Source organism: Schistocerca nitens, chromosome 3, assembly GCF_023898315.1.
Source record: "Schistocerca nitens isolate TAMUIC-IGC-003100 chromosome 3, iqSchNite1.1, whole genome shotgun sequence".
Lineage (NCBI taxonomy): Eukaryota > Metazoa > Arthropoda > Insecta > Orthoptera > Acrididae > Schistocerca > Schistocerca nitens.
This window is the reverse complement of record NC_064616.1, coordinates 820,453,875-820,481,153: the sequence shown is the minus strand read 5'-3', so window position 1 is coordinate 820,481,153 and position 27,279 is coordinate 820,453,875.

Sequence of the window (27,279 nt, the reverse complement as noted above, 5' to 3'; positions counted from 1 at the left end):
GCTGTTGCCGGCCGCGGTGGTCTCGCGGTTCTAGGCACGCAGTCCGGAACCGTGCGACTGCTACGGTCGCAGGTTCGAATCCTGCCTGGGGCATGGATGTGTGTGATGTCCTTAGGTTAGTTAGGTTTAAGTAGTTCTAAGTTCTAGGGGACTGATGACCACAGCAGTTGAGTCCCATAGTGCTCAGAGCCATTTGAACCATTTGAACTAAAGCTGTTATATCAACCTCTGTAACCATTATTGTCTAGACTCATAATGGTTAAGAACTCAATTTTTGAACAAATCCTTCTCCTTCGCACCTTTCAAGCGTGCTGTGAGAATAAGCCAAGTTAATACTTTAAGCGTTTGGGGGGGGGGGGGGGGGGACCTTGGTTAGTTGGTATAATGAGCTAGTTGGCACACATCTTCTATTTTCGGCTACCGTGGAGATAGAGTACTGCAAGCTTGCTAGGGGGGAGTGTATGTAAAGGTGCAACACCCACCGCAACTTCAGTCTGCTTGAAAGCGTCGCGAAAGCAGGACCGCTCTTTAATCATTTTTCTGTCTGTTGAGTAAATTTTATGATGGGAATTTTTTTTGTTCTGGTGAACATGTCGATGGAATTGAGCATCTGCTCATCGCAGTTTTCGAAAGAGTGGTTAACTGTTGGTACATGCAAAGTTCATAATCTTTGGTTTCTGTCGTTTCGGACGCTGTGGTACTTATTTCATTTTTTATATCGCAAGTGAGGCTAGCTGGCGTAATTACATATGAGGTTTAGTGTGAAACTGTTAATTAAAATAGAAACAATTCCTGTAAAATGAATAAATACACGTCGCCCCGGAAAAAAACTCGTCTTTCTCCCACAGCCAGGTCAGGACACCAATCCAGCTATGGCTGAAAAAAAAACAACCTTCCCAGAAAACGTTCATTTGAATTTTCATGTACGGATTCTGATGACGGCGTGCTGATTAGTTATGTTAGTTATTAATTATGCCGGAAATGACGACGGCTTGGCCTTCCTTAATGACAGTTCAGAGGCTGAAAAATCTGTCCATGGCGAAGAGCCTTCAACCTCAGCCTGCTGTCTAGATGAAGATGAAGGTTCTCATTCGACAGTTTCCGCGAATGCTGCAAAACGTCAAAAACATTCCAACAGGTCGCATCATACAAGACTAGTCAAGAATCCTCGACAATCTCAAGGGCATCCTGATCACCCTGAATTCCGTATAAATGACTGTTTTGGTGACGTATCAAAAAATGGCTCTGAGCACTATGGGACTCAACTGCTGAGGTCATTAGTCCCCTAGAACTTAGAACTAGTTAAGCCTAACTAACCTAAGGACATCACAAACATCCATGCCCGAGGCAGGATTCGAACCTGCGACCGTAGTGGTCTTGCGGTTCCAGACTGCAGCGCCTTTAACCGCACGGCCACTTTGGCCGGCGGTGACGTATCATACCCGCCAGCACCCTGATAAGTACGCCGAAGCCGATGGTAACGAGATTCACGTGTCTACCATCGTCACACAGACGATGATTCAATTGGATACAACCAAAGGAAACTTATGCAGAAATTGAATCCACCTACTCAAATATACGATTGTCAAACCGCTACATATCTGGTTGATTTAAAACATTGATCTAATTGTATTCAAATAACTGTGGGTAGCAATAGCAATAAGAATAAACTTTTAAGGATTAATTGTCTGCTCATACGTTTAAGTTCATACTGTTGTTTATATAATGAAGCAATATTATTTTTTGTGCAAATGCAATTTCTTCACTAGTAATTTACTTTCTGAATAATTTATTCTTTGGAAAGGAACTTATCACAAGTTTGGATATAATGAAATGTTTTTCCTCGAATATTGCTCTGTTCTGTCGAAGTATCCTTATGCGTACCAGCTTACGCCAGCTCACACATAAGGCGAACTAATCCCGGACCCGGGATTCGTTTGCATAGATGCAAGCATTTGGGGGAACATATGTTTGCGGTAACCTTGACGCGTATTTCATTAATGGATCCAACATGGTTCTATGTTCAAAAAGTTAAGCTATCGGCCGCATTCAGCATAATCCCCTCAAGTGTTGCAGAAAACAATAGAAAATTCAAAACCCAAAATCTGTGCTAACTTACCTCAGCCTCCCCTACGATAAATAGACAGTTTACTAAAATAATTGTAGTTCACATTTTTTGTTTCAAATCGGAAGCCTTGATAATAAACTAAAACATTTGTAAGTTTTACCAAGGTACATTATCATCTTGGGGTTGAAGATCTTTTTTCCGTGTTTGCTTTAACAATAGGCCTGCATATGTTTTTGGATAGGGTCCGCCTTTAGCAAAACACAGTTTAGTTTCTTAGAAACTAAATTTTGTTTCTTAGAAACAAAATTGTGTTTTGCTAAAGGCGGGCCCTATCCAAAAACATAGGTACATTATAGCTTATTTTCTTGGTGTGAGAATGATAGATATATTAAATCCTGTGCATTATCTATTTGAAAACTACAAACAACTGTAGAATTTCAACTCTAACTGTCTTTACACAGTTTCAGGGATGATGAAAGTCAGTGTTATCCCTTCCCATCTCGATTGACAAAGATTCCCCTAAGCCACTGCAGAAAAATGCCGAAATGGTCTAATCGACCAGTACTTGGTTAATGCCCTTTCCATGAAATGCCTACTGCTGTTGTTTCACCTGTAATTAACAAGAAGACGACGAACATGAATATCTAGAGTTTATCTATCACAAACTTACGCTGATGAAGCTGAACGCTCAAGCCATCCTCGCCAGACCAGTCGCATTTCAGCGTGGCGTGAACTCTACAAGTACTTGATACGAGACCTTTGGTCACTATTATCCGGCAAATTTCGAAGCGTGGCGTTTGACAGAATTTCCCTATTACGCATTTTTAACCATACACATGACTTCCGCTTATTTTAAGGACAACTGTCTCGCTGGAAAACATCATCTGCAGGCGGAGGGTATTATTTTCGAAGAACTACACTCCTGGAAATGGAAAAAAGAACACATTGACACCGGTGTGTCAGACCCACCATACTTGCTCCGGACACTGCGAGAGGGCTGTACAAGCAATGATCACACGCACGGCACAGCGGACACACCAGGAACCGCGGTGTTGGCCGTCGAATGGCGCTAGCTGCGCAGCATTTGTGCACCGCCGCCGTCAGTGTCAGCCAGTTTGCCGTGGCATACGGAGCTCCATCGCAGTCTTTAACACTGGTAGCATGCCGCGACAGCGTGGACGTGAACCGTATGTGCAGTTGACGGACTTTGAGCGAGGGCGTATAGTGGGCATGCGGGAGGCCGGGTGGACGTACCGCCGAATTGCTCAACACGTGGGGCGTGAGGTCTCCACAGTACATCGATGTTGTCGCCAGTGGTCGGCGGAAGGTGCACGTGCCCGTCGACCTGGGACCGGACCGCAGCGACGCACGGATGCACGCCAAGACCGTAGGATCCTACGCAGTGCCGTAGGGGACCGCACCGCCACTTCCCAGCAAATTAGGGACTCTGTTGCTCCTGGGGTATCGGCGAGGACCATTCGCAACCGTCTCCATGAAGCTGGGCTACGGTCCCGCACACCGTTAGGCCGTCTTCCGCTCACGCCCCAACATCGTGCAGCCCGCCTCCAGTGGTGTCGCGACAGGCGTGAATGGAGGGACGAATGGAGACGTGTCGTCTTCAGCGATGAGAGTCGCTTCTGCCTTGGTGCCAATGATGGTCGTATGCGTGTTTGGCGCCGTGCAGGTGAGCGCCACAATCAGGACTGCATACGACCGAGGCACACAGGGCCAACACCCGGCATCATGGTGTGGGGAGCGATCTCCTACACTGGCCGTACACCACTGGTGATCGTCGAGGGGACACTGAATAGTGCACGGTACATCCAAACCGTCATCGAACCCATCCTTCTACCATTCCTAGACCGGCAAGGGAACTTGCTGTTCCAACAGGACAATGCACGTCCGCATGTATCCCGTGCCACCCAACGTGCTCTAGAAGGTGTAAGTCAACTACCCTGGCCAGCAAGATCTCCGGATCTGTCCCCCATTGAGCATGTTTGGGACTGGATGAAGCGTCGTCTCACGCGGTCTGCACGTCCAGCACGAACGCTGGTCCAACTGAGGGGCCAGGTGGAAATGGCATGGCAAGCCGTTCCACAGGACTACATCCAGCATCTCTACGATCGTCTGCATGGGAGAATAGCAGCCTGCATTGCTGCGAAAGGTGGATATACACTGTACTAGTGCCGACATTGTGCATGCTCTGTTGCCTGTGTCTATGTGCCTGTGGTTCTGTCAGTGTGATCATGTGATGTATCTGACCCCAGGAATGTGTCAATAAAGTTTCCCCTTCCTGGGACAATGAATTCACGGTGTTCTTATTTCAATTTCCAGGAGTGTATATTGGATACAAAATTATACTGACGCAAATTCTTCAGTTTTATGGCCCTTATGAGCGTAGAAGAATGGAAGAGCTGGTAGAAGCAGACCTCGTCAACGATCAACTTGGATTCCGGAGAAATGTAGGGACACGCGAGGCAATACTGACACTACGACTTACCTTGGAAGATAGGTTAAGGAACGGCAAACCTACCTTTCTAGCATTTGTAAACGCAGCAAAAGCTTTCGAAAAATTTGACTGGATTACTCTCTTTGAAATTCTGAGAGTATCAAGCATAAAATACACGGAGCGAAAAGCTGTTTACAACTTGTAGAGGAACCAGATATCAGAAATAAGAGTCGAGGGGCCTGAAAGGGAAGCAGTAGATGAGAATGGAGTGAGACAGGGTTGTAGCCTATCCTTGAGAAAAATGTGGAGTAGGGAACAGAAAGAAAAACTTTGGGGTTTGTCGATGACGATCTAATACTGTCAGAGACAGCAAAGTAGTTGGAAAAGCAATTGAAAGGAATGGACATTGTCTTGAAAGGAGGATATAGGACAAGCATCAACAAAAGCAAAACAAGGACAGCGAATGTAGTCGAATTAAGTTAGGTGATGCTAAGGGAATTATGTTAGGAAACGAGACACTTAAGACAGTACATGAATTTTGCTATTTCGGGAGCAAAGTAACAGATCATGGCCGAAGTAAAGAGGATATAAAATGTAGGCTGGAAATGGTAAAAGAAGCATTTCTGAAGAAGAGAAAATTATTAACATCGAATATAGATTTAAGTGTCAGTAAGCCTTTTCTGAAAGTGTTTGTCGAGACTGTAGCCATGTATGGAGGTGAAACACTAACAAAAAGAGGATTGAAGCTTTCAGAATGTGGTTTTACAGAAGAATATTGAAAATTAGAAGGATGGAGCACGTAACTAATGAGGAGGTACTGAATAGAATTGGAGTGACAAGACGTTTGTGGAACAACTTGACCAAAAGAAGGGTTAGGTTGATAGTACAAATTCTGAGACATCAAGGGATCACCAATTTAGAACTGGAGGGAAGTGTGGCGGCTAAAAGTCGTAGATGGAGACCAAGAGATGAATATAATAAGAAGATTCGGAAGGAAGGAAGTTGCAGTAGTTATACAGAGATGAAGAAGCTCGCACGGCATGGAGCAGCATGGAGAACTGCATCAAACTAATCTTCGGACTGAAGACCACAGCAAAGCTTGAGCCTAGTTACTTCATATTACACTGACGGGAAGAAACAGCTGCAACAAAAAGTAATTAATGTAGAGTATTGAAATTACAGAAATACATTTGTCTCGGTAACATAGGTAAATGATCAAAATCGCAAAATCACAGATTAATATAAGTCCGAGAAAAGCCACTGCGAATGTTAAAATGCTAGTACCGCTAGAATGTTGAAGGCAAGCATACAAACATGCATGCATTGTATTGCCAAATGTCAGTCTGTAGGACGGCTTTACATACGAGTTGCACTCGGGCAGTCAGTGCTGTCGGTTGATGACGCTAGATTTGTTGCCCGCATATGTGCTCGATTGACTACAGATCTGATAAACGAGCAGGCCAAGGTAACATGTCGATACTCTGTAGAGCATGTTGGATTACAACAGCGATATGCAAAACTGCTGGATTGTTTAATTATTAAGCTAGCTGGCGGCTGTAACACTTATTTCTGAGACCGACTGTCTGATTTTTTCTTTCAAATTCTGTGTTTCTATGAATACTGTATTATCTGTGTTATAATGTCCTCTGAATTAACACGTGTGGAATCGACTGTTCTCATGTATTTAAAGTTATATCGCTTGAATTGACTTGTAAATGTCCTTTTCTAAAACTGTGTTCTTTCGTTGTACAAACGTGTTAAAGTATTAAAACGAAAACTGGTTCACGCTTAGGTGCTGTAGGATTGTATGAATTGCAAAACCCGGAGGGAAGTTCCTCCGCAACGAGCATTTTTAGACTAGAGTGTAAAAGGTGTTTTGGCGTGCAATAGCGCAAGATTTCTTTGTGGAAGAGATAGTCGGTAGCCTGCATCCCGAGTTCTTAATGAGCGAAGAATTGTACCAAGAGTTGATTAATTATGGCGCGAACTTCGATTTATAATGGCTGTTTGATCATGGCAGGTATGGGTTTGCTCTAAATATTGAAATTGCGACTCCAAGAAAATATTTTGCAGAAAGTTTTTCATCAGGAGCCATTATAACGCCTGACGACTCCGTTCTTTTGCCACGGAAAGTCACTATAGAAACCACCTTCCAGACAAGTAAAGTTCAGTAGTGTACGTTTCTGCATGGACCAGTCATGTGCTGAACTGTTAAATAATGACGGTTCCATTCAACTTTGTGTCGAGAACACTGATTTATTCTCAGTTATTCAACTGAATGGGTTCCTCTTCCTATCGCTGAAATAATCCGAGCGTTTGCGATTATAATGAACTACAGAATCATTACCGTTCAAAATAATTATTAACTTTCGCAGAGTAATAATTTTCTCAAGTCGTTAGTGAATCCTTTGTATCAAATGCTCCACATGATCATCAAAATGTGTAATTAAAACATTTCAAAAGAATGAGTGCTTGAAAAATACTTCATTACAGTACTTACTTTCAATTCTAATTATGTCGGTAGTGCAATATTTCGACGTTAGGGGACCGATCTTAATGGTCATTTCTCTGGCGTTTTCAATCAATCATCAGGCCTGAAATGCATGCAGGGCATAAAACAAGTAGGGAATGCCCACGGCGGCGGACTGTGTCCTTTTGCAGCGTGAGGACTGATAGGAAACACCAAAGAAGTGTTAATTAACAGCTGTCCACTGTAGTGAGCGCTATGCGTCACAGGATTAAAAGCTTTGCACAGTACCAAAAGTTGCATAATAGAACAGTGAATTTTAAAAACCACGAACAGGCCATAAAAGTTCAAAAGCCTCCACTTATCTTATATGAATTACAGGATTGTAACAGTGCTGTTTTTTTTATTTATTTGTGTTTATGAGTATAGTATTACTGTGTCTCGTTAGAATTGTTAGGCCTAAATTACGTCAATAGACAGAACAGTTTCTGCGCCCTTATCTTATGTTGAGTCAGTAGTTTAGGCAACTTTATAGGGAAAGTGTTCATGAAGTTCAGTAATTATTCCAGAAACGTTTGTGCAATTAAAGCCATAACTAGTTACAGCTTATAAAAACCATATCAGATTCAGGGTCCCCATACTACATTTATGTTTTGTATAACGCAAATATTTATATGCTTCCCATCAAAACAGTGTTCATGTTAGTTAACATAACATTTCCGTAACTACTTCAAATTTACTGTCTGTTAATAGTGAAGTATTGAAACCACCTCATGTCAATATTATCTGTGCTTATCTCTTTTTAAGAGTCTGCTTTGTACTGAGCTTTATCCTTCACACTTTAAAGCAGCCAGTGTTCGTTAGGATGTATCAGTTTGTTGTTAATACATTTTAATCATTCGTCTGTATCGCTCATGGTTAGTGACTCTGATAATACATGCTCCAGTGTGCTTTAGTTTTCAGGTCCAAATTACAAAACAGGTTTCAGTTCCAAGCAAAGTTTAAAACAGCACGTAGCTTACTTCGTTAGTAGTATATTTCCTCGGGATTATGGTGCCCGATTAGGCTGGCGACCGCACTCATTTGCAAGAACACAAAATTACTTCCCAACTCTAATACCATCCTGCCGGCCGTGGTGGCCGAGCCGTTCTAGGCGCTACAGTCTGGATTCGCGCGACCGCTACGATCGCAGGTTCGAATACTGCCTCGGGTATGGATGTGTGTGATGTCCTTAGGTTAGTTAGGTTTAATTAGTTAGGGGACTGATGACCTTAGAAGTTAAGTCCCATAGTGCTCAGAGCCATTTGAACCCTTTTTTTTTGTAATACCGTTGGTTCGATTCCCGCTAAAGTGTCTGCTGCTCCCTGTCAGTAATTAACCCCTCATGTTACGAAATACAGTCCGATTAACCCTAGCAATACCAACGCGTTTGCCATAACGTGTACTACCTGGGAGATATACTTAATGCTCACCACAAAAAAATTAGAATAAAAATTTCGTTGGTTTTTGTTAGCTTTTGATAAAAACATCTTTTGTAAACGGGTTCTGATGAATAAATGTTCAAATGTGTGTGAAATCTTATGGGACTTAACTGCTAAGGTCATCAATCCCTAAGCTTACACACTACTTAACCTAAATTATCCTAAGGACAAACACACACACCCATGCCCGAGGGAGCACTCGAACCTCCGCCGGGACCAGCCGCACAGTCCATGACTGCAGCGCCTCATACCGCTCGGCTAATCACGCGCGGCTCTGATGAATAAGTGGAACCAAAGAAGCTGAAAATATCTTTTATCACAATCTTAGAAATACGAACGCATTTTCCGTAACGTGTACACGGAAGGGAGAGGTACTTCATGACCACCACAAAAATATTTAAAATATCATATATATCATTAACTGAAATTGACTTTTATTTATAAAATACTTTTCAAATACATATAGATGTGTAAGAAGGGTCCTGAACTTCAAAATATGAATACGACATTTGTTGCGAAAAGTCATATTCACTAGTAAGACTGAAATTTTTGGGTTACGTTTTACCGAAAAGTTTTAAAAGATGTATGGAATATGGTATAATAAATCATTAAAAACAATAAATATGATTTTCTTAAATTTTTAAGTACAAAATACATGAAAATATAAAGTAGATGACTCGATCACATTACTTTCAAAAGGTGGGCGTTACGTCCCCCCTCCCCCCCCCCCCCTCCTCTTGGTATTGCAAGGGTTAACATCCATTAGCATACTCGATCACGGCAAAACGTAATTCCTGTTCAAAACAGTAACGTTACAGGGGACATAAATATCGTAGTATAGCACCAGAATTAAACAATATTGCTGTTTTGCTTCCATAATGAGAACGTTTAATGTGTCATATACAAGGCATCAGATAAATTAGCTAAAAACATCATCTAAAAACCCTTAATTAACGAACTGGTTTTACATCCACGAGCAAACCGAAATTTTTGTATGTCCATCATTCTGATTGGAGTTGTGAGGGACTCCCTCCGTTCACTTACGTAACAAAATAGAACACATATAGCCGTCCTTATGATGTTATTTATTATATGGCTACCAGTTTCGGTTTTTCAGTACAAGATCTTCAGGGGTTAACTGACTCTGTGGGGGTTGACTCCAATCGTAACATATATATGAAATGGTTTTCACCGACTACCTGTAACAACGACGTTGGAAACACAACATTGTTGTTGCAGGCAGTCTGTGAATGCGAGTTAATAGATATTGGCCACTGATGAATCGTGTATACGATTGTAGTTAAACACCCCAGCGTCAGTTAAAACCTGAAGATCGTGTACTGAAGTACCGAAACTGGTAGCCGTATAATAAATAACATCGTAAGTACAGCTGTAGGTGTTAAATTTTATTAAACAAACCAAAACTGTAAATACATTGCATTCCAAACTACTAACGACGTTTTCAATGAGTAATACGTACGATAAAATAAATGCGCCTCTTTGTGTAGTTGCGAATGAAGATTTCATATAGATTTAAACAACGTATTGACATAATACACAGCTTCCATTGTTCCTGTATATCTCAGAAAGGTTGACTGATACTTCGTATGAAAGTCCCTCACCAGTGGATTTATTGTGAGAAACAATGCAATGAACAGCCCGGTTTATCCTACCTAGCATTTTGTTTCTATTGTTTGGTCTTTCAATCTCCTTATCCATGTGAACCGTACATGTGGGTCAAGAATCACACACACACACACACACACACACACAGTACGCTCGGTGTGAAGTCCCTATTGTAACAATTCGTGTTCAGTAGTATGTCCCGTATTAACTGTTGCGTCTCCAGATACGTCCTCGACCCGCAGCTGCGGCAGAGCTTGCCCTTTTTGCTTTTTTACAAGTGGGCAAGCGTCCAACGGCGTCGTTCTTTGATGCAGCATAAACACCCACGCCTCGTCGCGACAGGCCACATGTTTGAGAACGAATGGTTCTGCGGAACTGTTGATGGACGTTCATCCGTCATCAGTGGACTTTGTCGCTCAGCAGGATAAATGCCGAAGGAAATAGAAATGAAGAAATATTAGTGTATGGTTACACTAAATTCCTACGTACAACTTGAGGTCTCCAAACGAGAACAAAATCGGTGGGATTGCAACTTCTGAAATAATTAAGAATTCTTAAAACTGAAGGTACGATAGGATCGCAGAGATGGAGGGTGTTGAAAAATGATTTTGGGGATGCCACCCGGGAGAAGAATTGGACCACGAAATTCAACGTTGTAAGAGTCAAGTTTGTACGGAAATTCTACGAGTACAGATTAGAAGAGAATTATCGAGCATGTTATTCATGTAGTCGCTTCCAAAAATGTATTAGGACGAAGAGATCTCCTAACGGCATAAAGGAATGGTGGACTCATCATGTCGTTTACAGAGAGGTCAACGACGCTGAAACGTTTCACATAGACATACAGCCACAAAACTTAAGAGCGCCTCGAGAAAACACATAAAGGGACAGTCGGTATGAAAACATCCACGTGCAGATCAGAACGACCCGATGATTCCGAAGTGTCACTCGAGAGGAACAGGGAGATAATTTTACGAACCCGTTGTACATACGACGACGGCAACTGGGCCGCGAGGTAATGTGACTTCAAAGTACTTGTTCGGAGTAATTATGTTCAAGCATTCCGGGAAGGCGTTATGTCAATACACAGGAAGCACGTGCGTTTGGCGCGATCCGTGAAGGCGCCGCAGTGGGTCAGTGTACATCCACAGCTGTGAGTCCCTGTCTGAAACCATAATAGGAGAATTGCAAGGGGGTGGGTGGCGGGGCCGGGTAGGGGGCGGCCACACAAAACGACGACTCGTAAAATCGATAGAGGGTACACATTAGCACGCCGCTAGGACGGCACGCAGCGGAGAATTCGCCGCCAGCATCCCCGGAGCGCGTGGAATGCGGAAAATGCTGCTTCCACAGAGAGTCATACAGGACTCATTAGCGGAGCGACAAAAGACCACAGTCTCACAAAACTGAGGTAAAAGCTGGACTTGTGAAGGGAAAATCGATCACAGCTGTCATTTATCACAACAGGAGACTATAATGCGAGCCGAAGTATGAAAAGTGTATCTGTCTTGACCTCTGCAATGGGAAAGATATTAATTCGTAAACAACAACAAAATTATCAACTGAATTTTCTCAATATTTTTTATGAAACTGTAAACAAGAGGTTACATAAAAGAGTGACATTTTGTTGCTAATCAGAAAGAGATGACAGGGCAACATTCACAGTATATTTATATTTGCTGCATGTTGACGTAAACGATTGACTGCAATGTACGTAGGTGAATAAGGGAGCGATCTCAGGTGTAAATTGGACGATATGAAGAATCTTGCATACTCCTATCAAAGAGTTAGAAAGATACAATCCGACGCACAGATAAAATATGCCTATGTATGACGTGTGAAAGAAATAAGAAATTGCGATCTCTTTCATGTCAAATTTCAGTTCTAATTCTAGATTTGTTAAATATTAAAATAAATATGATTGGAGTCGAAAACATCTGTACCACTACATGGAATATAACAACGATGAAGGATCAACCAAACAGATCAACGAAATGTCTTTAGTGTTGACATTTACATACTTTTCTGAAAAGTAGAACGGATAACAATTGTGTGGGTCTTAAAGTTCATGTAGTTTCAGTCGCTCACCATACTAGTGAGCACAGCGTTCGCCTTTTAGTGGTGGGCAATCTGGAAACAAGTGACCTTGAATTTAATGATGACGTAGCCCATGTCAGGATACACTTGACCTTGAGTAAGCTAGATGAACATGACGCTGAGATTCTAAGTATATATGATCTTGAGAGAGGGGACGTACCCCTCCCCCACTCCTTATCCACCAACCTTCCCATGCATTTGGGGTACTGTAATTTCAAGCCAAGAACTAGTCATTATTGGTTTAGATAAGTACTTCTGGGAACCCCGCCCCCGCACATATATATGGCACATTCAAGGTCACCCCCTCCCCATGCTTTGGACCTTTCGGATTAAATGTCCCTTTCTCTTTTAATACTGCAGCCGCTGCGTGGAATGCTCCATTCGAGTTCAATGCACCATAGCGAGAGGTCTATCAGGTTTGTTTGGTCAGGGTATTGGTATTTGTTACAAAGAATACTAAATCAAATTTGTGACAATGAGATCATTCGAGGTCTATGGAGACTACCAATAAAGAAGAAATTGAGATATAATAATTACGTGAATTTAGTCATTCAAAGCACCAGCGGAGAATAACCACCACCCCCACGCAAGTATGTAAGTACTCTCATTTTTCATTTCTTCACAATTTTTCCATATTTTCGACAATTCTACGATTTTTATGTATTTATTCACATTTTTATAATTTTCCATATATTTTCATATTTTCCACAGCTTAACAATCTTGCCATATTCTTCCATGTTTTCCATGAACTATATGCCTTCATGTAAAAGTATAAGAATATATATGCTCTTATTGCAACTAACACAAAGAAGTAATCAACGTCAAATGTGCTGTTGCAGAGACATTAAACGTAAAGAAATACCACAGTATGACAGACAAACGAATTAAACTCTTGCTGCACCATCCCATCATTACTGGTGTGTGTGTGTTCAAATGGCTATGAGCACTATGGGACTTAACTTCTAAGGTCATCAGTCCCCTAGAACTTAGAACTACTTAAACGTAACTAACCTAAGGACATCACACACATCCATGTCCGAGGCAGGATTCGAACCCGCGACCGTAGCGGTCACGCGGTTCCAGACTGTAGCGCCTAGAACCGCTCGGCCACCCTTGCCGGCTGTGTGTGTGTGTGTGTGTGTGTGTGTGTGTGTGTGTGTGTGTGTGTGTGTGACATTAACGTGTATGCGTTAAAACGAGCACAATCTCCCATTGGCAAAAATAATAAAGCCTTTACGATAAAATCGACGTAAATATAAACTAAACTTATGAAATCAAGTGAAAATGCTCAAGTTTACTGATTTCCATGACGCGCGTAAATAATGCATGTCTAACAAATACTAAATAGCGATAAACACACACCTAGCACAAGAGGAATTCGTCCCTTTATTTGCCAGATAAATGCTGATGGAACGCGACATCTGTACCGCAGCGACCCATTTTGCCGCTGTCACGGCCGGCACGTCTAACGCGACCGAAAGAGCCAGAGCAAGCAGTGGTGAAGAAATACATTTTATTGAAACAAGCAATGCGTGTTTAATCCTCTTCGTGCCAGGTGCGGCTGTCGTGGGTGTTGGCAGAGAAGACAGTGGTATGAAAGCATGCACTCAGAGACAGACATCCCATCCACTGTAATAAAGGTAAAAAGGTCCTGTCACGCCGGCGAAAATATGTGGGCGGCTTTGCAGATAAGCGCCAAGCACTCCCATCTCCTCCCCCCGTTTCTCTCTGGAGCAGTACGAAACAAGCTCCCCCAAACATTAAGCTTTTAGAAACTCCATCAGCGAAGTCAGTTTCGCTCAGCTAGTGTTCCCAGGCAGAATAAAAAAGAGTAAGAAGACAACATACCATAACACAATGCTTTAAACAAACAGCCCATGCATTGTTAATGTGTGACGTCACTATAAGACTCGTAAATCATCATGCGAAAAGTCGAAGTATATATACGACCTTGTCACCCAAAAGAGACTGAGCAATAGGCACAGTGTAGGAAAACAAACTATTTACACATAACAAGTCATCGACTCTGAGAGGTCACGTCACATCTGCAGAGTATGATATATGTGACCATAGAGATATGCAGCTTTTGCGTGACATCTGTTGACAAACATCTATGCTTTGCAGTCTGCGCAAAATCTCGCAATAGCGTAGTGGTGTGCTGTGGACGTCCGGGAGAAAGAACTGCCTTGCATACAGCGTGCTTTCCACCACACATCTGAGGAGGAGATCGGCTTTTTACGATACGGATACGACCTATTTAGCTGGTAAACTACCATCATATGGGTAAGAAACACACATTGACTGTGCAAAGAGAAGTTCTACGCATATATGGTTAATGCAGACTCACCAGCATACCCTTTCGATTCCCGCAATCCCCACGAGAAAAAACACTCCGGTGGCCAAGAGGGTGCGTTCTCCGCCTTAGTTCCTCATATCTGAGGAGGCCAAAGCCTCTATGTCTCATGTGTACGTTAACTGTCAAGCTGGTGGAAGCACCAATGCCCCTCTCTATGCAACCGACAGTATTCAAACTGCATACATCGCACGGTCATTGGCTTTCAGAAAGAGCCGGGTAATGGGCCAATGGTGACCCGCAGAAGTCTCCGCTTCCTCGTTTTGTCTACTGTGCACGACTAAAGGTTCGAGATGGAAGTAACGCCCGGGCTTACCTATTATCATTCGCCGTGGAAGGCCAGGCAACACCAACTAAAGCCTACTGCAGCAGTGCTGTGTTACTCTCTAGTATTATTTACGACATATCTCTCTAATTCTCGGAGAACCATGCAAAGGTGACTGACAATACTCATTTATTTGGTGTTTATTTCACTGCATTCGAGCTTTATTTTACATTACTGTGAGTAAGTTTGCTGGATGGGCCGGCCGAAGTGGCCGTGCGGTTAAAGGCGCTGCAGTCTGGAACCGCAAGACCGCTACGGTCGCAGGTTCGAATCCTGCCTCGGGCATGGATGTTTGTGATGTCCTTAGGTTAGTTAGGTTTAACTAGTTCTAAGTTCTAGGGGACTAATGACCTCAGTAGTTGAGTCCCATAGTGCTCAGAGCCATTTGAACCATTTTTTTGCTGGATGGACTTTGGTAACAGAAAAACCTTTTTGCTTCCTGCAGAAGACATTCCTTATGCACTAACGAATAACACTGTTGAAAGCTTTCTCTATATCAATCACGTAATACTGGATTTGCTTCTGGCATGTTCGATCGACATCCCTATTCAGACCGGAATCCCTGGAGAGAAGGCGACCTTCATTTCGCAAAAACACTATTGAGGAAATTCTTGTAGTTACAAATTAAAATTTCTTCAGATATTTCAAACTTTTAATCCTTATCTACTGCTGTCATCTACGTCACTGTATCAGTGTCTTCATACGCAATTAATTCAAAATTTATGTCATGTTATACCTACAGTTTTCACTATGACAATGAGCCCCGTAGTGTCCCATGTTCCTACGTGTCTCTTTCGCTTTTTCCTCAACTTTTGGTTGTTTAACGATTATTTCCCTCTCTATTTTATATATAACACATCATTTATTATTCACTTTCAAAGTCAATTTTGTCACAAAGGCAATTTTTTCTTCTTATAACCGTACCTGTATATTACATGTTTGTGTTTTTTCATGTTTGAAACTTACAAGATATATTTTAGATATTTATCAAAGACGTTGACTTTATGTATAAACAGAAATACAAGGTGCTAAGCTGTTCTTCTCCATTAGTATTATTCTTTTAAGTCTGATTATTTTTATCCACACTTATTGGTTCATATCTTCTTAAATCTGTAATATTCTGAATTCATAACGATCTCTTGATATAGCAAACTGTATGTAAAATGCATTGGTACTGGGGCAGTTTACAATTACAATGGGCTGTTATATACAAACTTGAACTTACTTATATTGTGGCTGATGACACTTCATTTTTGTGGGTCTTAACCAAAACTAAATCGCCAGTATTAAATTTCGTACTCTTCAACCTGCTTGCTTACTCATATTAGTTTTAAGCATCTCTTTCTTTTCATCAACGGTACTTTCTGTACGTGATGGGAACCCTGTCAATTCTTCTACTGAACATTTGGATTCCCTTTCTCACAAACTCTCTTCAATAGAGAATCCTGTGCTGTCTCAAAGAATTCATAAGGTTTCCAAGCCTGTGACCGTCGTGACAATATGTACTGCATAATACACGTATTTCACGCCGTTTAATGGCATAACTTCTACACCAGAATTATTTTTGTTATTTTAAATTACAGCATTTGGTTAAGCACTTATTTGCCCTCCTGTATGCAGGATGATTCCCATATACTTCTGTAGGAAATACAGTTTCTGTTTGGATATCTGACTTTGTATTCTGCTTAACAAATCCTTTTCTACTGCCAGGTCTTTCCATTCAATCTGTCCGACCCTTAGTTCGTGACCGTTTTCCGGAGGTTGCTTCCTCCTCATATCTTTCACTGCTTTCTCCCACTGTTGAATACTCTCATCTTCTCGATATTTGGTTTTATCAACTTCAAATTCTATCTCTACTGGATCTTCATGAGTGGCGGTAACCTGTGCAAACGCATCTTGAAGTGAGGACGTTTCCCCTTCATTGTCACTAGCCTCTATTTTGCTCTCAGTATAGTTGGCGACCTTGTTCTTATTCCGACATGATATCACGAGATCTGTGAATCCATGTGCCTCTTTCTCAGACTCCACTCCTCTTCCACAAAATCATCAGATTCGTAAAATATATTATCGTTATTTACCCACGGGCTTACTATATCTTCCTGTATCACATCAGCATTTATACATGTACTTTGCAGCAATATTGATACTCCATCATCAGATACCTAATCTTCTTCGCTTTCATTAATCTCTGAATCACTTTCGCTATTGGCTACATCGTTATACCTATCTTTTCCACGGAATACAGTTTCGTCATCACTGCCACTAATTTAATCGTCGTCATTAACAAAACTTTCTTCCTTTACTTCGTAAACATTTAAATCAGCATGGCTTTCTACTAACCTCATGTTTGGATAGTGTTCGTCTTTTTCTAAAGTTACTGTTTTAACTGAATCGAGTCTTTCTACATAATCTGCGAATGGGATTATTTCATCTGCATCAACTTTGGAAAGGATCTTTGTGGTATGCCTATTTTTCTACTTATGTCCCTTTATTGTCGGTAAAGCATTCTTCAGATCACTACCTTCTTTGTTTTACCTTTCTTCAACCCGTCATACATTTGACTGAATGTCTTCACAAATGCTTCCTTTTCGTCTTCCTCATCCATCTCTTGGCCATTCTCATTCGAAACGACAACCTGCCTTTCTATCTGCACTTCCGACCAACTCTGACACAGATACTTTACTACAATCTGCGTACAGCCATTTCGCTCAATATCCGACTGGTTGTTCTTTCTTTGAACTGGTTCTTGTTAGACTTACTCCATGCTTACATTCACAGTTTTCATTTCTATTGTATTCCAATTACAGCTCCTCTTTCAAAATCGTTTTCAAATCGGACAATGCTTTGTGCTCCTGCTCTTAAACTCACCTCGAAAATACTGATGTTTTCTATCGTCTTTGGGTTCAAGTGCTGTTACCAGCACCTGCCAGGATCTCGACCTGCGTGGAATCTAGTTTTGCTAGTCACTGTGCGTTCTGTTATTATGGAAATTACCTCGACCAGGGTCAACCCCATCAGACACATTCACTTCCCTTAAATTTAGTTGTTCACGAGTTTCACGCCAACGATCTTTATTCTGTACCATTTCCAAAACCTCTTCGAATGTTTTATAGTTACTCCCAACGTAATGTTATGAGTCATCTGGAAGCATTCTCCAGAGATCCCATACTATCTCAGATTCAAACTTTCTATCTTTCAGGTATTCGAGTTTTTGAAACCACGCACAAATGCCTTTCGTGGAATTCCTTCCGTTGGTATCTGGTATTCGTGTGATGATAAATTCGTGCCACAGATTGTATTATTTTTGAGCAGAACACAATTTTTCCAAAAACTTATCTTTCAATTCTGCAAATATCATTTTAGCGGTACCGAGATTGAACCCCATCTTTTTGCATTACCTGCTAGTGCGTCAGCCACTACATTAATTTTCTCCCTATGATTCATATAATTCGGCAGTACTCGTTCACAGTTCTCTATTAAATCTGGAAGGTACCAACCCTTAACGAATCATATTTTTCGCCTGTTCTCAGTAGTTCAGATTTCTGTATTACTAATGGAACACTGCTTGTCCTCTTCTGTAATTGTGACACAACAATTCTACTACTTTACGAATTTCAGTGGTAGGGTTACCCAACATCTCGTACACCGCTGAAGAACCCATAGTATTCTGTACAGTAGAAACTGTGTTTCTTAACGCTGAAATCTCTGCATTTCTTTCTGCAGAAGTATCGATTTTTACTACCGGAAGTAATGTCTGCATCTTTCCAACTACCATAGGTACAACAATCTCTTCGATTCGCTGCATTTCACTCTCGAATCTAGCGTTGATAGCAGCCACCTACGTTTGGACATGTGATATTTCCTTTTTCGTGGAACTCATAGGAATACCAAGCTCTATTACACTATAGCTTTGTTGAGAAAAGATATATAAGTTCGTTCCCAATTTGTCTTCTACCTTCTTCAGATTATCCTTAAAATCAGTTTTCAATTCATTCATATTCGCCGCCATTTTCTTGTCGGTCTCTTCCAACTGAGCTGTGAAATGTGTACGTAGACTACCCATATTCCTGTTCCCGACACGTATATTACCACTCAGGTGCCTAAATAGTTCCCTTATTTCAGTATCGAAAGGTTGTTGCACCTGTACTATGCTCTGGTCTAGTACCCCATTCTCCATTTCATGAGTTTCACGTTTCGTTTTCACATACACTGAACGTATAGTGATTGGTTCAGACATTAATCTTGGAAAAAAAAAAAAGATCCTGGCGTATCTACCCTCTTTGCTCGTATATGCATTTCTCTGCAGCTGTCATCTGTTGGTGACCGGGTGAACTTTCCATGTTCGCATACACGGTGTTCCCATCTGCTGCGTCACTATTTGGCTCCATCTCGAAACGTGCACTCTAATAAAATTTTTCACCAAATTGTGAATAATTTTCTGTCACTGGTTTGCAAGTTCAAGTCCTTAGACTTTACCAAAATCTGACTCAAACATCTTAAGTTACGTAAACGCACACCAGTCTGCGCAATTGATGTGCAAAGAATATTCCGACGACGTCTAGCTATGTGAATGGACTTTTTCTTTATTACGTCACTATTTATGCAGCAGAGGTTTAGGAAAGTCCTTTCACGGCAAAGCCACTTAACAGGACTTTTTCTCAGTTGCGTCACCATTTATGCAACAGAGATTTTGGAAAGTGTTGTCACGGTCGCCACGTCTGACCAAACCCTCACAGTTTTACGTAAACTCAATCTGTGCTTTTGTGGCGACAAACTGCATACAGTCGCTTCACGTTTGTTATATAACAGTTATAAAACAGATTTTTTGTGGCCAGTTCGTTTTATAACTGTTTTTATATAAGTTAATATCGTTTGAATGTTCCAAATTGTCAATACTTTTATACCGAGTAACGGAAGCTATTGTTTCATGTCATCGACTTCAGCCCGCGAAATAAGGCGCCGTATCTGCAACCTGCGAAGCTGTGGTGCGTAACCTTTGCTATAGCACGAATCGTAATTTTAGCATTTGCAAAAGTTATCAGTATACACAAAAGATTCGCCCTATCACTCACTGGAGTGTTTGCACTGCATTTTCGCAGGCAGTCAACGATGTTATGATCACACTTCTTTATGAACTGAACCGAACGCGTGCATAACAGATTGCTGTTAAAGAATTAGCCGGCCCCTGTAGCCGAGCGGTTCTAGGCGCTTCAGTCAGGAACCGCGCTGCTGCTACGGTCGCAGTTCGAATCCTGCCTCTGGCATGGATGTGCGTGATGTCCTTAGATTAGTGAATTTAAGTAGTTCTAAGTCTAGGGGACTGATGACCTCAGATATTAAGTCCCATATTGCTCATAGCCATTTGATTTGTTAAGTAATTTATCCACTACTGATTTCGAAATAGCTGACGGATGCATTGGTTATATCGTAAAATTCACTTCGAATTACAAAAACGGAGTAGTTTAGGAACACACAAGTCACAGAAGTAACATCCAATTGAAAGACCTGCAGTCGACCATTGAACCACACGAAATTATTATGATGTGCTTTAATCAGTGATTGGGGTATAATCCGTATTTTGGTCATAGAAAGGCATTTATCAAGTCTTAACTTTCGTCACTGACGGTTACAATGTCTGTGTTTATGCAGTGTCTGTATCTTCATAATACAATGTCAGTATGCGCGCATAACATCAGGGTTCGAGTCCAAGTCCGGAGCAAATGTTCGTGTGTCACAAACAGCTTACATCAATGCATAGTCGCAGCATGCGAATTTCTTCGGTAGCGTAGCAAGTTAGGCTATATTAAGTCTATAAACGCAACTAACCTAAAAAGTTGTTTGGAAATATAGGAAAACTATGATTAGACTTTAGGTTAATTTCCATTATAAACAAACACATACGTCGATCACATGGCACGTGCCATGCGTCATCAGTGCATCAATGAAACTAACGAATCACTACTTCGCACAGTTCAGCTACAGCTTTCAAACTGTAGTCTACGAAAACGTTGTATTGATGAAGATATAATGTATTATCCCAAGTAAAAAAAAAAAAAGGAAAGGCAAAATTTCATATTGGCATAAATAAATACACATAATAAGGGACTTGTTGCAGTATATCTTCTATTTGTGTTTGCTCTAGGGCATCAAAATATTAAAAAGGTGAAAGAACATTATTCCAATTAATGTAGGTTGATTCTTAGGAAGAAGAAGACAGCAAACAGCTACTATTAATACTACTATTTATTTAAGTAAATAGCGCTGTAACCGGTTTCGAACAGACAAGTTCATCATCAGACGGCTGTTCACATGATTTGCAAGATACACTTTACATAATCGTCAGTTTAGTGTAACGTCTATCTTGTAAATCATGTGAACAGCCGTCTGATGAAGAACTTGTCAGTTCGAAACCGGTACGGCGCTATTTTCTTAAATAAATAGCAGTATTAATAGTGGCTGGTTGCTGTCTTCTTCTTTGTAAGAATCAACTTAAATTTATTGTACACAGCCACCGTCTCACTCTGTCAGTTTTAGACAAAAAAGCAGCATTATTCTAGTTTTCACAACATTAGGCATAATTAAAACTACTTTTCTTGCAGGATAGAGTTAACTCATATTTGAACGATACTCTCACTATGAGGGGTGCTACAAGAAAAATTAATTAGCCGCATACAGTAAATGGAAAAATCCTGCGAGTAACATCCGGCAACTTTCATGTCCATCAATACTTGTCATAATTTTGGGTTTTGGTAATTCCAGTCTAAGCCAAAAATAAGGTTTAAATTCGCGAGAACCGCAAAGTTAATTTGTTCTGAGCAGCCTATGCACGTATATTTGCCGGCATTCTGTTGCCAGACACGGGGAAAAGTCGCTAGTGATCCTGGTCATAAGGCGTCAGAGCAAAGGAAGCGGCGGCTCCCTGCCCGTAACAGCCTCAGCTCGATGAAAGGAACCACAGACACGAAATGAGAGGCTTTACAAATGGCTTCACTTAGCGAAAGGAGCCAGCGGTGGACTCTCAGCGCCATATCTGCTTTACAGGTTCGCTCCGGAAAGGAATCTCCAGTCCAAAAATATCCTCTGGCTGCAGTCAGTTAGCCGATAACGTGAGGAAATTTTCATCAACCCTTAGACACAAACGTACTGACAAGGCCATCGAGGTGGTTATTTTTTTAAATACTCCGAAAGACCCAGAATCTGTTACTGCTTCTGGGATGATTCTTTGGAATGGTTCAGTTGTAATTATTGCTAAGAGACCTAGAGGAGAAGCCAGAGACATCAGGGTCACTCTTTCTCTTGTCTGTAACAACCTTCCAGAATTGAGTACTGCATTTTGATATTTTAGGATATCATTGTTTATCTCGCAATCGGAGGTTGCGAACAGAGATAACAGACTCGCCTTAGGCAACTGGGGAAGTAGGGAGGGGTGGAATCTTACGAGGGCCTGTTCACCTTCGCAACGAGAGCTCTACATCCGACGTTATCCAACGCACCGAGTAGCTGAAACAACATACTTTTAGAAGCTAAGAAACGAAAATTGGGAAACGACTCTATACAATGAGTGAATAGAATTTTGAATTCATAAGAATGGTGAGAATTAAAGATCGAAAAGTAATCAAAGAAATTAAGGTAACGAATGAGGAATACCTGACTATACTTTTGTTTGATGATGATATTGTTATTATTCAAAAGAATAAAGATGACCTCCAATGATCAGTACATCAGCTGAACTAAATTTGAAAGAAGTACAAATTAAAAATTTCTAATAATAAACAAAATTATACCACTCCGAGGAAAATATTCAATCAGATTAAACTCTGTTTCTGACAATTCAGTTTTAGAGGAAGTGTCTCAAATCTCTTATATAGGCTTTGCTCTAAGTTTTGATTTTGACTTTGATATTGAAAACAAAATACCCAAATTCCAACCTGTTCCTGGTACCATTAATAGAACATTGGCCCATAAAGTATAAAGAGAGACAATCATGAAATTGTATAAATTAATGGCGGTACCTGTGTTATCCTATGGAAACGAAAGCTGGGTTACCACAAAATAACAAGGAAATAAAATTCAAACAGTAGAAATGAGGATCCTAAGAAAGACGAAGGTCTGCACAAGAAGAGACAGCATTACAAGTGAAGATATTAGAAAAGAATGAAATATTTTCAACTTGAATGAAAAAATTCAACCGTGGAGACTGGAGTCAACCCCTCATGAATGCTAGGCCACAGAATTCCCCAGAAGATTCTGATATACAAGACGAGTGGGAAAAGTGATACTAGAAGACCTCGAAAAAGACGGGAATGATTTTGTTTGTGAGTTCGGCACAGGCAACAGCCTAATCCTTGAAGGGAAGATTATGATGATGGCGAACGAAGAAATCAGGCTGGGATACTGCACAGCACTGAAGCTATCCTTGGCAAACATAAGACATATTTTCAGACCATTAAAGCGATCAAACATTAAGGGAATACGTGGTAATGGAATATGTCTTAACCATCTTTGCTTTGTAGATGATATTGCACTGTTTCATTGTTTGGTTATAATGCAGATAAAGGTCAATAAACGAATGAATGAATGTAATAGAAAAATTTGACTTCAGGGCCAAAAATCAGTTACAATAACACAAAACTACTTTACAAGGAACACATCCAAAAAATCATGTACAGATTAACAATTAATTCACGTAAAAAATGAATGTTTTTAATGCCCCTTCTTTCTTTCTTTTTCTTTATCGTCCAACTGTTATTTATAGTTTCTACACACTATCACTTTCAAAGCCAAAACCGAGTGAGGTGGCGCAGTGGTTAGCACAGTGGACTCTCATTCGGGAGGACGACGGTTCAATCCCGCATCCGGCCATCCTGATTTAGGTTTTCCGCAATGTCCCTAAATCGCTCCAGGCAAATGCCGGGATGGTACCTTTGAAAGGGCACGGCTGACTTCCTTTCCTGTCCTTCCCTAATCCGATGAGACCGATGACCTCGCTGTCTCGTCTCTTCCCCCAAACAACCCCAACCCCCTCAAAGCCAAATGGCTCCATATTCAGACGCTTTACACGGATTCGGGAATCAGTTTACAACAGCAAAATATGTCATCCAACACAGTGTGAAAACTACTATCGCCGGTCTTTGTGGCCGTGCGGTTCTAGGCGCGTCAGTCTGGATCCGCGTGACGCTACGGTCGCAGGTTCGAATCCTGCCTCGGGCAAGGATGTGTGTGATGTTCTTAGGTTAGTTAGGTTTAAGTAGTTCTAAGTTCTAGGGGACTGATGACCACATATGTTGAGTCCCATAGTGCTCAGAGCCATTTGAACCATTTTTGAACCAAAACTACTATCAGTGTATCAACAACCATGAGTACAAGATATTTTGCCTAAGCGGTGTGCCATAGTCCATAAATATTAGAAGAGCATTTTTTTATGTAACACGAAGAGATGCTACTAGAGCAAACCGTTATTTGCTATCATGATAGAAACGATCACCATTACGACAAAAAACTTTTATCTCAAGGGTGATGCTCAATGACACCACGTTTAATTTGGCTGTGATAGAAATGAAATTGTTAATAGTCATTCTGCGTACGCTGAAATGGAATTTTAGAACTGAAGAAGCTTAGTAGACTGTCCTCCCATGTTCCCTGCCTCTACGTGGAGTGCACTCTCCATACCGACCATCACTACTCCTTTTTATTGCATAAAAATGAATATCTGCTGGCCACAGTGCACTTCAAACGCAATACCAGTTGACGGGCCGTATTTACAGCGCTTGAAGACAATGACGGCACAAGCAGCATAACACCATTTTGAAACTGATCTGGACTGATTTCGGCAAAATAAGTTGAATTTTAACGACTAAGTTTCCGACGTGTTTAAAAAAACGAAAGTGTGCAAACAATGTGTCTTACTAGATTTGACTTATGGCAGTTAAACTTGGTCTTTCTAAGAGAAAACTGTTCAAAACTGGAAGTTCGCAATGGAGAGATTCACGTGAGAATTGTTGGAAAACAAACCAATGGATTACAGAGCAGAGTAGAATGGAAGACGCTACGGTCACAGGTTCGAATCCTGCCTTGGGCATGGATGTGTGTGATGTCCTTAGGTTAGTTAGTTTTAAGTAGTTCTAAGTTCTAGGGGACTGATGACCTTAGAAGTTAAGTCCCATCGTGCTCAGAGCCATTTTTTTAGAATGGAAGATGTACCTTTGAATGCAATAATACAGAAATGTCACCAGGCTAATGGACGGTTTATGGACCAAGAAAGGTCTCTGCTGTATTCCAAGGCATAAGACGATAGATTAATGAAAGATGGGTATATAATCACAGGAAACGTAAGAAGTATAACTAAAGACTGTAACGCGTTGTTAATTCCGGAGCACCATTACCTAATACTAGATGTAAAATCTCTAAAGATGATATCTTGCGTATATATTCGAAAGTACAGTATCTGGCAAAATATGTGTTCATGTCAATGCATGCTTAGCAACCAGGAGGCTAAACATCCTCTTGAGAGACTCCCAGCCAATCATGCGGCAACATTTGCCAGCGGATCTTGAAAGAAAGAAAAAAAAATGTTATCGAGATTCTACATCATTTTTACTAACGGAATCTAAATAAAACAGTAATTAGTTTCACCATCACTCGAATCTGGTATGCGATTTGTTGTTTCTTGGGAAAACGAGGAATAACAGCAGCTGACAGTAGAAATATCGGCCAGGGTAGAAACTGAATTTCTCCTCAAGTGGCACACAAGTAAACTACATCATGAGCTTCTTAGAAGTATACAAATTTTGTAGTGTAGTTTGAAGATGGTATACTCTATCTGACAAGTAAAGAGGGAAGGTCTGATACACGAAGGCTGAAGGCTCTAAATATACAAAAATAAATCTGCGCTGTTTGGTCTGTAAGCTCATGCACCTTGAATGGCACTTTACGTTACGAGGTGCAGCCAATAATGGCAAGAAATGCCGGGCTGTAACAGACACTGCTGAAATGATTTCGTTGGCATCCCGCCTTGGATCTTCGACGACTAGTGCTTTAGTTGTTTACTCTCGTTCCGCTAAAAGCCGGAGCTGAAGGGTTTGGTTTGGGACTTCGAAGAAAGGGCAAATATTCTTTCTGTACAGAACGGATCCCGTAGTTCAGAGATGCCACTTCAGGACTTCAGAGGAACTGTAAGTTAGCATAGTGGCTGATGTAACGATGAATAGTGAAAATACTCTAGTGGTTTCTTTCGACAGTTGTTTCTTCAGGCCACCGAGACTCAAAGTGCGTGATTGGCTCTGAGCACTATGGGACTTAACATCTGAGGTCATCAGTCCCCTAGAACTTAGAACTACTTAAACCTAACTAACGTAAGGACATCACACACATACATGCCCGAGGCAGGATTCGAACCTGCGACCGTAGCGGTCACGCGGTTCCAGACTGAAGCGCCTAGAACCGCAAGGCCACACCGGCTGGCTAAAGTACGTGATTGATTTGCCGAGAAAATTAAACACTATCTAGACAACATATATAGCAATGAGTTCAGTTCATTACTATTTATAGGTATAATAACTTGACAGTTTGAAATTACAGCGACTGGGCCGTTAGTGTTATTTTTATTACTAATGCTGGGATGGATTCCATTAACCCATGACCACATAATACATCAGTCCAAACTAAATACAAATGTACGTCAATGTCATTGTAGCAACTATTATCGAAAAATATAAACGGGTCGGACGCATTCGCTCCTACATGAATTATAAGAAAGGAAGGACGGAGGAATGGACGGGTGGGAGTAACGAAGGAACAGTAGACCTAATCTTCCGTCGACGAAGATGATTAGAGACGGAGAACGAGCTCAGAATGATGAAAGATAAGTTTCAGACGACAAATACCAGCATTTGGCTCGATTGATTTAACTAAATCCCAGAAAACGTATTCACCGTAAGCGCATTTTAACAGCTGTCATGGGAAATGCGAGGCTTGCGGTAGCCATCACGCAACCGTACTCGGTCAAGAGAAATAATGATTTGAAAAAGCAAATATGGAATTCGGAGAGTGGTATTACACCTTACATGATACTTGCAAGATCCGGGGCACCGGTAATCTACGATCGGTTGCCAAGCACATCCGATATGTGAATTTCGGCCGTATACGTTAGAACAGGTGGCAAGTTACCCTGTTGAACTTCTACCAAAGCAGATTGTGGTCTGGGCTGGAGCTTTTAGAATATTTCTGACATAAACATTCTACCCTCATAGCAACAGTTAAACCGTATCGACTGTTCAGAGTGACTACTAACATTCTCAGTGTATGCATCACAAAGTAACCCACTGACATAGAAGAATACTTTGTGACACTAATATCCATATCACCTATACTTATCTGATAACTTCTTTGTCTGATTATGATTAATGTGACTTCT